Source organism: Strongylocentrotus purpuratus, unplaced genomic scaffold (assembly GCF_000002235.5).
Source record: "Strongylocentrotus purpuratus isolate Spur 01 unplaced genomic scaffold, Spur_5.0 spur5_scaffold_6, whole genome shotgun sequence".
In the NCBI taxonomy this organism is placed as follows: Eukaryota; Metazoa; Echinodermata; class Echinoidea; order Camarodonta; family Strongylocentrotidae; genus Strongylocentrotus; species Strongylocentrotus purpuratus.
In genome coordinates, this window is record NW_022145612.1 from 39,063,779 (window position 1) to 39,079,213 (window position 15,435).

Here is a 15,435-nt window from a genome sequence, read left to right on the forward strand (position 1 = left end):
CATAAAGAGTACACTAAGTGGAAAGTGCATCCCTCTGAAGTTCGAGCTTCAGTTCTCTCCTGAAGAGAAAGGGAAGAAGAACGTCCATATCGACATACTACAAGGGTCAGCAACCCTTGCAGAAAGAGAGTATATCATTTCAATAGAAGGTAAGCCTAAATTATGAGGAGGTAGGATAGTATGTGTCTTTGATTTCATCAACTGTAGTCGGGTAAATATTTCAAAGACCTTACGTTAGTCATTTCTGTAACTAGTTACCTCGAAGACCGAACGTAAGTAATTCATTGTAACTAGTTACATCAACGATCCATAAGCCATTTCTGTAAGGAGTTATAACCTCACAGACCCTTCATAAGTCATTTATGTAACAAGTTACGTCACAGACCCTTCCTAAGTCATTTATGTAACGAGTTATATACTTCAAAAACCCTACATAATTAGAAAGCAATTGCAACCAGTTATTATTGTTATTATTATTATTAGGCATTTAGCTACGCTATTTATAGTACACTATATCATAGCGCTTACAATAATATGCAATATAACAATATAACCACAAATCATAACATAACATTGAACAAACAAAGATAATCAAGTAAGAAATAAGTAGGTTTGAAGGAGTTTCTTAAAAACATCCACTGATGGAGCAGCTTTTATACTGGAGGAAAGATTATTCCACTCCTTAGCTGCTGCAACAGTGAACGTGCGATCTCCTGCCTTACTACGAGCCACATGAAAAGTCAATCGAAATGGGTCTACATTGGTCTGAAGGTTTGTACTCACAGGTCGATACAACTCAAGACAGTCACTAAACTACTCTGGCGCCTGATCATTAAAAATGTGTATACAAATAAAAGAATCTTAACAACAATCCTCTGTTTGATTGGCAACCAATGGAGGGATGTTAGTAGAGGCATGGCATCCTGACGACGCGACGTCTAACCGAAAACCATGTACCTCAAAGACCCTACATTAGTCATTGAGTTTAATACCTTGTAGAGACCCCACATAAGTAATTTATTTTGACTTGATACACAAAGACCCTACACAAGTATCTTTGAACTTTGTAATCTTTGTTTGTATCAGTCTCCCGACTGTTTTAACGTGGAATTTTGATTCAATAAACCGAAATGACATGAAAGAAAAAGAAAAGTAATTTAATCAATTTTGTAACTAGCTAACTCATAGATCTTGCATAAGTAATTTTTGTAACTGATCTTACTTAGGTCATTTCTGTAACTAGTTACCTCAAAGGCCCTACATAAGATATTTTTGTAACTAGCTGCCACAACAAAAATTACGAATTGTCATTTCTGTAACTTCAATGTAATCATGTTTTCTCCTCATTCAATAAGAATTGTTTAAATGAGGTCAAAGTTATACGTAATAGCCTTTTTGGACGATGGTGAAAATGAATATAGAATCATGTTGCAAAATCCATTTACAATAAATGTAAAAAAATACTCCTTCCTAGTTTAAAACATAATAAATAGCTGTGGCGAAGACCTTTTCTGATCTAAAAAAAATTAAATTAACAACATATTCCTTTTCTTTTCGTATCTTCTGAAATAGAGATATTGTGATATACTCGATATTGTGAAATTATAGAGGTATTTTGTGACGCTCTTAACATCTTAAAAACAAAACCATTGAATTGTGATTAATTTTTTGTCTCAATAGACATCCTTTATATTAAATACATAGCAACTCCAAATATTGAAGAAGTAAAATCGCCTTAGTTCTATTGTATTTCTATATTTCGTTTGATGCAGATGAACCGGATTATGCAGTCGATCCCCCATATTCGTAAGTAAACGAATATCATCATCCATGAACGTATCGCTCATTCTTGTAACAATAAGTATTGAATAACATTTAACATATGTTTATTACGACAATTTCAATAAAGAAATTACTTTTTTAAACTCTGATTCAGAATCATGGCATAGATCCAACTCACGGTATTCTTTAAAGGGATTGGATAAACTTTGTCTCAGATTCTAAAACAAAATCCTCGATTTAGCTCATGCTGCGATGCTAATTATAAACCTTAAGGTCAGTCAAGAACCCCCGTGACTTTTACAATCCGATCGCTTGTCTGATTATGAAGATATTTATGATTGGAAATCGAAATCAAATTTTGCGTTTTCATTACACTACAGTCTATTGGGAAAAACGAGTATGGTAAAAACCGGTCACTCAAAGATTATTACTTTTTTTAGGCACTTCGTGATCATTTTAAAGCGCGATATTTTTGTTAGGGCTTCAATATTACACCATAGACACTGATGACACGTAGTGCCATGCATCTCAGATTTAACATTGTTAAACGATGCCTTTAAGAATGGACATTGCACTAAGCATTTATCTTTCCTAACGCGTAACCGGTCACTTTAAAGTTCTAATTTACTGCATGGTCGACAACAACTTTTTGTTAGTCGAATCTTGATCTGTAGATAAGGGGGTTTATCAAAGGACAGGGACTCCTGTTTATATTTTCCAAATGAATGTAGCAACCCTCTATCAACATAGGTATTGTTAAATATATATTGCCATAAACAGTCTAAATCAAGTGATTATTTTTACATGTACAACTCGACTTGATATCGTTCAATTTCAATTCAATTCAATACTATCACGAATGTGACTTTTTCTCCGTCACCAGTTCTCTCTGTCCATTCTCTTCCTATGCCCCTTTTCTATCTTTCTTACTTTCTGTTCCAATTGTTCTACAGCGCTTCATATCGCATTTATTCTTATTTTCATTTTCTAGAGGACTTCACTTGAAGCTTATGCTTTAAAAGCCCCTTTTCTGTAAATACCATATCATTATCATACATCAAAATTAAGTTGTAAATGTATTCGATTTACTCATTTTCTTTTTCTTTTTGCGATTTTTGTTCAATATAAAGATGGACATAACTACGCAACTACTCACATGTACAGTATTACAGATTTTCTACCGAATGATATATATTTACTTTCATGCAGACTGGGGGGAATGCAGTATGTTTCCAATGATCTTCTCGAGACCCTGGCAGATGTAATCCATACACCAACGAATTAAAGTCCCTTGGCTACCAGCTTGGCTTCTCTTCTTCATCTATGGAGAAATACAACAACCCAGCAGACGTGTCCTTTGATAGTGTCTCGAGGTCAGGCTTTGGTGAGATGCTGCGTGACTGGAGATGGAAGGTTCGACCTAGTGAGCAGGTAGATGAACTTCATCTGGCATTAAAAAATGCTGGGTTGGGCCACACAGCTGAGGTCATCATTCATGGACGTAAATATACTATTAACTATTTGGCGCTTTGTAAGACTAAACAATTCCCTTATATAAGTGATCAGAAAGATGGAAACTAAAATATGTTTTTAACTCCCTTTTACTAAACCATAGGCGCTAAGAAAGGGTTTCACTTTTATTATTCTGCGAAGCGATGTGTTATATGCTCGAACTATTTGGAAAACTGCCCCAAGATCGAAAGGAAATTAATAGGTTTTGGAAACAAGCTTGTCCTATATGGTAAGAACCTAGCAAGGTATTAACCCGGGACCTTCCATATGATAGTCCAGTATGGAATGCCATCTTTGATTGACATTTTGGCGTTTCATAGTCCAGAGCCACCAATGTACCACAATGCTCCCAAACCCTAGGAGCGCTAACTCAATCCGTGGCTGTAATTTCTTTAACGACAGCAGCTACAAATGTTCTTTTATGTTAACAATCAGTGTGGTATTTCTAAATATTCCAATGATTGAATTTCCTGCTTTTATTCCCCAAATGTGTATGTGAACTCTCAGTATTAAGTAACATGATCAAAAACTCAAACTATTTAATTTTCCGCCATTTCCTTCACCTTCCCTTTTAGTGAGTATCACCTCAAGGAGGCGCTTTGCACAACTTAGAGAAGCATGGGAGTCAAAGAAATAGGCCAACACTTTCCTTGCAATGATTATCCTCATCCAACGACCAAGAAGAGATTCACTTGATTTATACATTAAGCTGAGAAGCCTACGTCTTCAGTAACATATATTTTAATTAGTCTGCATGATCCTCAGCCTGACCCTCGAAGTGCATTTTTCTTCCCTAGCCAATGCTGCTGGGAGTCATGTAGCTAAGCTACATATGAGAATTATTTCTGTTTAACCTTGATAGTAAATTAATAAAAAAAAAAAAGAACAACAAGAGAAGCAGACTAGTGAGAGTTTGAAGGAAATCAGACAGAAAAGGAGTAAGTTATGAATATTTGACAGTTATATTCACTAATTATGGGCACTTCAAAGTGGTTACAAAAAAGGCTCTCAAAATCCCCTCATATTTGAAAGTTGACTGAAGAAGCTTTTAAAAATGTAGACTAAATTGAGACTGCATGCGACCTTCTGCAAAATAAATTGAGTCAATTTTACGTCATTTCGATTGAATAAAAATCTTTAGAATACAACTTTGTGGATACACCCTCGAATCAAACAGTCCCAATACCATAAGCAGTTTCTTTTCTAAAACAATGGCATGACCAGTACTTATCTCTCTTCAGGATGTATCAAACTTGGTTCAGTTGTCTTAGTGGCTATAATAATGTGTTCGTTGTGAAAGGTTTGTGTGGAAAGCGTTTCAGTTTTATCGCCGCAATAATTATATGCATGGCATAACGACAACAGAAATTGTTCTTCTTATATAAATGTTGCATGGCAAATGTTTTAGTTAACTAGCTAAAACCATCATTTCATGAAGCAACTGATAACCCTATTAAATACAAGTATTGCCCTTTTGTAAAATTGTCTCGATTCTATTAATACAAATACGTTATGCATAAAGTAATAACCGCAGTAAGTACGTGATATTATTTATGTTAAGGTTGTGTGAATACTGTTTCAGTTATATAGGATTTTCCGGCCAAATTCGCGAGTTGGTCATCTTAATTAATTTGTCTTGCGTTCAAATTCGACGGTTTTAGTGCTGTCAGAAATATCTTGGGTTTATATTCCCTTTTCTAGTTTTCAAATCTATGAAGTTTTCGTTAGAATCTATGTATGGTTCATTCAAATTAACGAACAATGTGCTTCTTTCGCTATTTGGTCATTCGATTTGGCACAACACGATTTCTGACATCGCGAAGGTGTACTTTTAGCATTCGAATTCGTTTTTAGCATTCAAGTTAGCACTTTGTGCACTTAAATTGATTGTCAATATACATTTCTCGTTTATTAAACACTTTTTATAGCTCATTATTTTCTTCTCATGTTTATTTCATCATATTTTATTTTCTTGCATTTATACTTTATACTTTTTAATTTATCTGATATTCATCATCCCTCAAGTTTGATTGTTAAGAAAAAAACGACTTACATCTACGGACTTGATGGTCTCAATATTTTCGTAAATTTTCATGTAAGGAAGTTGTTTGTCTTGTGTTTCATCATAAATTTATCACAATTTCATTGTGGAGGAAGAATACAATATTGTGACTGGGGTAGGTATTTTTGTGTCCCCATTTTTCCGGGCTATATGAACATGTCCGTGCAGAAATGCCATATCCCTTGATTTCGCCCCTCCTTTGCCTAATGTCTGACTATACCCATATGAATTTTCCTCAAAATTAATAAATGGAATAACAGAAAAGACCCTAATGACAAATCATGCATTTAATTGCATTTTTTTAAAACTGTTAACGTGTGTCGCATTTCTTCCCCCTAACATTCCTAACTTGAATAAACATAATTCGAATACGAATGACAGGTGTTAATTTGAATGATAAAAATGACGCCTCGACAAGTGACGATTAATTTGAATGCTAATTGAGCAGTTTCTAAATTAAATGACAGATCTATGAAACCCTTCGACCAAAATCCTAAATTAAATATTAAAACGGGAAAATTGAATGATAATTGGCATTGCAAAGCCGATCTGCGCTAACTTAAATGCAAAGTAAATGAATTCGAATGACAAACTCGCGAATTTCGCCGGGAAATCCTATATTCAGTTCCTACAACACTGATGTACATTATACATGTAATTACTTGAGATATTTTCATCATTGTATGGTTGTAGAAATGCTGTTTTAGTTATATTATTACAACACTAATGTACATTATAATTCCGTGAGATATTTTTCTTTATTGTAAGGTTAGATCAGGGAGGTAAGACTTTCCTGGTTAGATTTAATTTAATTTTATTATATATTATAAATACAATATAACTGAATAACAAAGAACATATAAATGTAAGCTAATAAATATAATACAAGATATACAAACAATAATTTGTTCATGTCAAAATGTTTTTTTATAAACATAATATATGTACACAATAATAACGAAACTTAATATTTCCATAACATATTATCATCCGAACTATTCTGTTGGAAAAGTGCAGGAGACCTCAGTCATAAGCGATGCTTGACAATGATGGCGGCCTCAAAAAAACATATAATGTGATGAAAGCTGTTTCAGTTCTGTTATACAATACTAATGTACATAATAACATAAGATATTTACTTTATTGTAAGGTTTTGTGAATACTGTTTCAGTTCTATTACTACAATATTGATATACATTATAATACGTAAGATATTTTCTTGGTTGTAAGGTTGTTTAAATGCTGTTTCATTTCGACTTCTACAATGCAAATGTACATTGTAATAACGTAAAATATATATTTTTTATTACAAGGTTGTAATGAAAGCTGTTTAAGTTCTATTATACGATACTAATGTACATAATAACATAAGATATTTCCATTATTGTAAGGTTTTGTGAATACTGTTTCACTTCTATTACTACAATATTAATGTACATTATAATAATACAATATATTATATTGATTGTAGGGTTGTATAAATGCTGTTTCATTTCGACTTCTACAATACTAATATACATTATAATAACATAAGACATTTTAATTATTGTATGGTTGGGTGAATATTGTTTCAGTTCTCTTGCTACGATAATCATTTACATAAGATAAACATTTAGGTATATATTTAAGCTTTCAAATAAGGTTGTATGAACAAATTCCTGAAGTCCTGCTACAACAATCATGTAAATAAGATAATTTTAACAGAGGACATTTTCTTTGTTGTATGAAAAACGTTTAAGTTCTGTTGCTATAAGGCAATAAATACAAGAAACATATTGTTAATCATAAGGTGGTATGAACATTTTTCATTTGTATTGCTACAATGATCATGTACATTACGTAATAACTTGAATATATGTTTTTTGTATAAGTTTGGATGAAAACTGTTCTAGTTCTATGGCTACAACAATCATGTATATAAGCTTATTGATTTCAGAGGATATTTTCTTTATTGCAAGGTTGTTTTCAAACCTTTTCAGTTCTATTGCAGCAATGATCATGTACATGAGTTGATAACTGCATGTGCTTCACTTTCACGACTATGAAGTTTGTATACACACTTCTCCAGTTGTATTTCCACAACGATCATGTATATAAAACGACAATAACAACACATATTTTTGTTAATGTAAGTTTGTATGAAAACTGTTTCCGTTGTATATGAATAACAATTAAGGTTAAGTCGTGTGGTAAAGGCTAACTCTGATTTGTGAGGTTCTTTATTTAGCTTATATAGGCTGAAGAAAATCGTAATATCAAGCGATGCTACTTAAAGATGACTGCTCATAAAAATGTTATAATATCGAAACATTGAAGGTTTTGATGGCAGATGTGTTATATCCCATATGACCACATGCATGTGCAGTGTTTTTCAACTGTATACAGCTTTTTATCAAGATTGCATACCGTTATGATTTGTATCTGTATTATTTCCCTGTAATAGTTCATTCCGGTTGATATGGTCCTTGGTGGTTTTAGTCTCCAAAAAGAATTGATATTTATTAGTGTATATTCTGTTCACGTTTGTATTTCTTCTATTCAACATGCATTGTATTATCTATAATCATTTGTATTTGCTTTATTGTTTTGATTACTGCATCGGCTGAAATTATTATTTTCAAAAGCTATTAACATATTTAGAATGTCGATTCTGTCAAGGTTCTACTATCAAGGTATAAAGCAGAACTAAAACCAATTGTGTTATCCTGTACAAATACATTTTTATCAAATACATTTTGATCCCGGCTGCTATCGACTCAAGCATCCTTGCTTATGATAGTTGGCCTCTGCATTTATCTTGATTATTTTTACTTACCTCCATACTTTCAAGCTTTCAATTATGCATTTTTATTTGTGTGTATTAAGTTGTCACTCTTTATGTAAATCAATTATATTATTGTTATTTGAATGTTTTATAATAATAATAATAATAATATTCATTTGTAAAGCGCAATAACTATGTGGATATATTATATTGCGCTGCAAGAGCTCGTAAATGCTGTGCTATACATACTATATGAACAAGTGAGTTTTCAGTTTTGATTTAAAATTATCTAGTGATGGGGCTTTCCTTATTTCTAGTGGTAATTTATTCCATAATCTAGGGGCAGCACAGAGAAATGACCGGTCCCCGAGGGTTACTTTGGTTTTATATGGGGGTATTTGCAACATAAATGTGTCTTGTGTACTACGAAGGTTACGACCATGAGTTTGAGACTTGATGTGCAACAATTCAGTAACGTAACTAGGAGTTTGACCATTTAGAGCTTTGTAGACTATCATTAATATTTTAAATGTAATTATCTGGCGAATGGGCAACCAATGTAGTTCCTTTAGAAGTGGAGTTATTCGAGAGAATTTTGGGAGGCTGCAAATTAGTCTTGCACATGTATTTTGGACCCGCTGCAACTTGGAGATTTGTGAGTCTGGCAATCCATACAATAAACTATTACAGTAATATAGTTTACTAGTAACACATGCATGCATGATAGTTTTCATGCTGTCCTGATCAAAGTATTTTCGAATGCGTCTTAAATTATAAATCATGAAATAGGCTGATTTGCATATTTTAGTGATATGTGAATCCATATTCAGGTGGGTATCAAAAGACACACCTAAGTTTCTAACAGTATCAGATGGGGTTATGGTTGAGTCACCAACTGATACACTACGCGACCTAAATTTAGAGACCTGGCGTGGAGTACCAATGACCAAAAGTTCTGTTTTGTTATCATTTAACATCAACTTGTTTTGCAACATCCAAATCTTAATATAAACAACACATGATCTAATTCAGAAATACAATGATCTTCAGCCGGTGTGTTAGGACAGAAAGATAGGTATAGTTGGGTGTCGTCTGCGTAGCAGTGACAACTAATACTAGGAAACTCTGTATGGATATTTGTAAGGAGTCTGCTTGTATACAAGGTAAACAACAGAGGGCCTAATCGCGACAACAGAGGGCCTAATTCAATGTGCTCAAGAATCTGTTGGGTAGCAGCACCTTCTACCAACTTAGAAATATACTGAAGATTACTAATGGGCCTTAAACTACTCAATTCTGTTTCGAGGCCCGGCTTTTTCAATAGTGGTTTCACTAGAGCGACCTTCCACAATGCAGGGAATTGCCCTGCTGATAGAGACAAGTTCAACATAGCAGTAATAACAGGTATTAATTCATCGAGACATTGCAGCAATAGTTTTGTGGGCATTGGGTCCAATGGACAGGACTTCTTACTGAGCTTCATTATCAATTTTCCGACGTCTTGTTCGGACAGTGATTTAAAACTTGTCAGCGTCACTATCTGCGAATCGACTGGAACGTCATCATTGATCAGTTTGTCTACGTGTACATTGCCATGTTTTAAATCTTTTAAATGTTTTATATTTGATTTATCAATTAATGCAGAAACATCTGCTAAAAAAAAAAAAATTAAAATGATTTCTAGACATAAAACATTAATAAACCCCATGTATATTCCTATGAACTCAATCAACATTTGTCAATGGTTTCCAGGCATTTTGTTAACAATGCTCTTGCCGAACCAATACTTCAATATATATTTATGATGTATCAATGATAATGTATGTAGGACGATATACAGTCATTTGTGTATCATATTAAGTTGTGGTAACGTTTCAGTTGTGGTGTCGCAATAACCATTTACATTTATAATAGTGTTGTAATTAAGTAATAGATATTACACAAGTGTTGCATATAATGATCATACGTGACCGCGATCTGAGGGAGTTGGTAAATTGACCACCATCCGAAGCGTGAACTTACTTTTAAAAAGTAAAGTTGGAATAAGGCTTCTGATTTCATATCATGTTTGATAAAAAATAAAGTTCAATCAATCTACCTAATCACTCATGTCAGAGTCTGGTTAAAGCATCAAATAAGTCGATTGACACACAATTTTCTTTAAAACTATGTTCGCCTAATTGTTTTGTATCGATTGTGATTACAGCGATATCAATAATTGTATTGAATGTAATGCGACATGCGACCATCTGTACATATTCTAATTACACATTTGCTTTGTTTCTTTGATTTTTTCTCTTTTTCTCTGTGTAGCATATCTAGTTCTGCTTTGTTTTGTTTGTTTGCTTTGGTGATAATCCCATCTTAAAATGCCAGGATTTGATTTTATCAAATTATTTGAATTTGAATTTGAATTAGCACCCTACTACACAATAAACGCTAAAAAAACCCACAAGCCTTATTGACTTAGATCTATTGAGTAATGTACAATAAATCAATTAATGTATACTGTATTTGTAAATACAACATTTCTTGCAAATGTTTTATTACTATGAATGTAAATCATGCCTTCAACTCGTAAGACAATAAATTGCTATTGTATTTCATGATCTTCAGACACGCGTTTTACTATATGCACATTGATGTTGTGCATTAATATGTAATATATATGATATAATGTTCCTGTGTAGATACACTTGTTTAAATAATCGAACACCTTAGTAGTTGATTAAAAACGATAAGAGCAATTTATGAGTTTATGCAGTTTAATTTTTCATGTAGATTGCCACTATAGAAATTAACAAAAAAAGAAAAAAAAGAACCCGAATGGCTGATCAAATCACAGTTATGATGCACAGGTGGAACCAGGTACAGTAAACAGTTAATGGTCGTCTAATGCATTTCTTAGTACCTAACAAGATTTTGTATGAACATCAGTACGGTTTTCGCAAGCGATATAGTACGAAGTTATCATTGATAAATCTTGTAGATACACTTATAAAATCAATGGATAAAGGTAAACCAACGCTAGGTATTTTTATCGATTCTAAGAAAGCATTCGATACTATTGATCACGAAGTCCTTTTAGGAAAGTTAAAAAATTACGGTAAACGAGGCATAGTATTGCAATGGTTTCAAAGTTACCTTTCAAATCGATCGCAAGTCTTATAACAGGAAATAATATCAAGTAGGAGAAGAATAACATGTGTCCCTCAAGGTTCAGTCCTCGGGCCCACTTTGTTTCTATTATATATTAATGATTTACCATCTTCTACTAAATATTTTGAATTTAGATTATTTTTGCTGATGATTCAAACCTATTTCATACTTTTGATAGAAAACGGAAAGAAATAGATATGAATGAAGTAAATATCACATTTTTGGAAGTCCAAAATGGTGTTTTGTTAACAAGTTGACAATGAACTTAAAGAAAACAAATTATATGCTCATTAAGAGACAAAGGCAATCATGTGAAATTAGGGGTATTTTAAAACTCAGTGATACAGTGATAGATAGAGTCAGTGTAACATCTTTCGTGGGAATTCAAATTGATGAAACCTTGATGTGGAAGGAGCAAATTCAGAACATCAATAAGTGTATACGGAGGAAGATGGGACTGCTGTGTAAGTTGAGGCACTATGTGCCTAAGCACATTCTCATGCTCTTGAATAAATCCTTTATCCAGCCGCACATACTTTATGGTTTTGAAGTTTGGGGAAGTTGCTATAAAAGTCATTTAAATTGCATACTATTGGCACAGAAAATGACCATGCGTGTGATAACATTTTCCCCATTTAGAACAAGTTCAAAGGCACTGTTCGTAAGTCTAAAGGTATTAGATGTGCATAATCTGTTCGAGCATTCAGTATCGACATTTGTATATGATCTGCAGAAAGGACGTCTACCAAATTCGTTAATGGATTACTTTGTTTTAATGAATCACATTTATAGAACAAGAGGGAGAGAACATTTAATGCTACGATTACCTAAATGTAGTACGACACGTGGGACTTTTTCAATTTCTTTCATTGGAGCAAAGCTGTGGAATAATTTGCCCATAAATATAAGAGAAGAAAAAACAAGATCATCATTTCGTCAAAATCTCAGAATTAAACTCCTAAGCAGAGATGAATCATAAGGATCAAATAATATGATATTAAGACAAAATAAATGTCAATATGACTTTGCATACAGTTTTAGAAACTCGGAGAACCAATCCCGACTAGCACTCGTGCTAACTTTTGGTTCTCCCTTTAACAACATTTTACATTTTTAAGTTTAAACATATCCTTTAGTTGAATCACTTATACGTTTATTGGAAGTCTGTGAATTTTAATTAAAGCCACAAATCTCTAAGTATAATATTAAGTTATAGCTAATTCATCACAGGTTTGACATGACATGATATATGATGAACTTAATTTGTACATTATGGTTCAACTATGGATATTTTCTTTTTCTTTGTAACCCATGTACGTGGATATGTATATACATTTTGTAACATTGTGTTGATGTTAATAAATTCAAATTCAGAAGGTAAAACAACCAAACCAACCAATTGGACTGACATACATACGCGCACACACCACATACACGCACGCACACACACACACACACACACACACACTTTTTTTTTTAACAATTTTGTTTTATTTCTCCAAATGTGCAATACAAACCATAACATACAATTGAATAAAATAAACGTGTTCAATATTGATGCTTTTACATAAACATAATTAAACACAAACTTATTTGCAGTATATATAGCTTAGCAACAAAGTAAACGTATAAGTACCTACACATAATATGTCAATTGTAAATGTTATACACTTATATACAAACAAAAAAAACTTAAACAAATCTGGAGGTAATTTTACTGGAACAATCCTGCCCCCTCCCTGCCCCCTCCATCACACAAACATACTCACCCACCCACACACATACTCACCCACCCACCCCCCTCACACACCCTACTCACTCAGTGGATGTCTCCTAACATTCTCAACTCAAGAAAAATATACTAAATAAGTTATCCAGGCCGCAAAATAGAGTTACCCTTTTAACAGGCTCACAGTGGAGAAGAAGAAAACAATCTTAATTAATCTTAAGCTGCTCCCACTTTAAGAAATGTGATCCCAGCTTTCCCATTTTAATTGCTATTTTCTTTTCCTCATCCCTATACTTAAAAATGTTTTTTTCATCTTTTCTAAAGTTGATACTCCCCCCCCCCCCCCCCGATCTTGACATAAATGTAACATACTTCACCATGAAAATGATAGTATTACACATTTTTATTCTATATGAACTACCTACCAACCCAACCAATATATCTCGCCATTCTAAATCTTTAATTTCATCTAACTCAAAAAGTTGTATTAAAGCCCGCCATATCCTTTAAACGCTCCCGCAAGATAAAAATAAATGTTTGTATGTTTCTATTTCCTGCTTACAAAACGAACATAAATTATCACCTACAAAACCAAATCTATGAAGATGCTCATTAGTGTATTTGGCTCCATGCAATAATTTAAATTGAAATTCGCGTTGTTTTCTAATGAGTATAGTAATTTTTGGTCTAACAAATATTTCTTTTAATTCTTTATCTATAAAATCATAATCATTTTGCCCATCCCTTACCTGCAAATCATACGTTTGTTGCAGTGCTTTGATAAAATAATCATAAATTGTTCTTGAACCCGCATCCACAAACTGTATTTTTTTTACTAGAAATATGGAAATAAGTATTAAAGCTTATCAAATCAACCTCGAGGAATTGTATTAACCCTGAATCATCCTTCCATAACCTGGGTATCGCATCATATTACCTTTCATACCGAGGTTCATAAAATATTTAACAGACTTAACATGGCCTTTCTCAACCAAGTGATTCAGTTGAACAATCCCTCTTTCAAACAAGTATCTATCAAATATACTTTTTCCATTTATACATATATTCCGATTATTAAAAATAATTGGATTAATATAACCCTCCAAATATCTTAAATTACTTGTCTCTTGCCATGCTTGCAACATTTCCATATAGTATGGTGGAATATCTAAAGCGAGTTTAATCTTTTTTAATTCATAATCACATTAAAAAAAAATCTGCCACCCACAAACTGTAAGCAATGATCAAAAAACAATTTCCATCCCAAATTTTCTCTCCATATAAAAGACGTTTTATCCACATTATGCGCTGTATTTTAACAGACATTTCAAAATTAATCATTCTTAATCCTCCAAAGTCATAATCCTGATACATTATTGCCCGCTTAATTCTATCTTTCCCACTCCATATAAATTCAAATGAAATTTTTGCAACTTCTTTGTATACCCAATGAGGGACAATAACGAGAGATGAAATATAATTTAATTTTGAAAGCGCATAAGGTTTTAACAAATGTATTTTACCCATAATAGTTAAATCTCTTTGTTTCCACCATACAAGCAATTTTTTTTTTACACACACACACACGCACACACACACACACACACGCGCGCGTGTATGAGTAGCCTTTCATCATTGTTTTTGATTGAGAAAATAGACCTATAATAATATAAACTTTATATTGGTTACTGCCAAACGTTAATGTCATGCATATAGCTCCGATTAGTCTCATTTCACAACGCCTCCTATCGTCAGAGTCCAGCAGCCTAACCGTGTGTTAGCATATGGACTGTTACAAAAAAAATCGTTAAAAATTCATTTTTTGTTTAAACGAAAAGCACATCCACCCCGACGTACGTTGACACTAGCTCTTTCATTGGAATCCCCATGTCTTATTGACTTTTGGAAGTTCACCCACCGTAATTTGATCAAAATAGGTCGCAAGCTCGCCATTGCATATATAACGCATGTGTAACAAGTCGAACTTTGGACGCAATTTACCACGCGATTGTAAGACTATAGGTCAAGCACACGAAGAATAACAAGCATGAATTATCATAGATCAGTTCTGCTTGGTTCATTATGTCCACTTCAGCTAACCCCCATCGTAATTTTTCCATTTAGTATAGGCAAACATTTTTCCGAGGTAAGCAAAAACATAAATATTCATGACACACCATGGACTATTCGATTATTTACAGAGGGGTGCAATTGTGCACCATATCAAACTCCCCTACTTTCAGTCAAGTATTTCATTGTATTATGTAGTTTGGTAGGTTTATTTTACTAACTGTTTAATTATCAGATATCAATGATAGTTTAAAGATATGGAAAATGTTCTTGTAGTTTATATTTAGCAAAGCAATCTCACATACAAAATCACTATCAAGTGTCGTCTGCTCCGCCGATTGCCGTCTGCTATACGTT

At 33.2% G+C, this 15,435-nt stretch overlaps 1 long non-coding RNA gene across 1 annotated transcript; it reads left to right on the forward strand.

Annotated features, from left to right (window-relative positions):
* LOC115919482 lies at window positions 1-4,940 on the forward strand. The gene is made up of 4 exons (XR_004061873.1): window positions 1-149; window positions 1,773-1,806; window positions 2,992-3,283; window positions 3,870-4,940. It is a non-coding gene; the product is annotated as an uncharacterized LOC115919482 (long non-coding RNA).
* The last annotated feature ends 10,495 nt before the right edge of the window (window positions 4,941-15,435 follow it).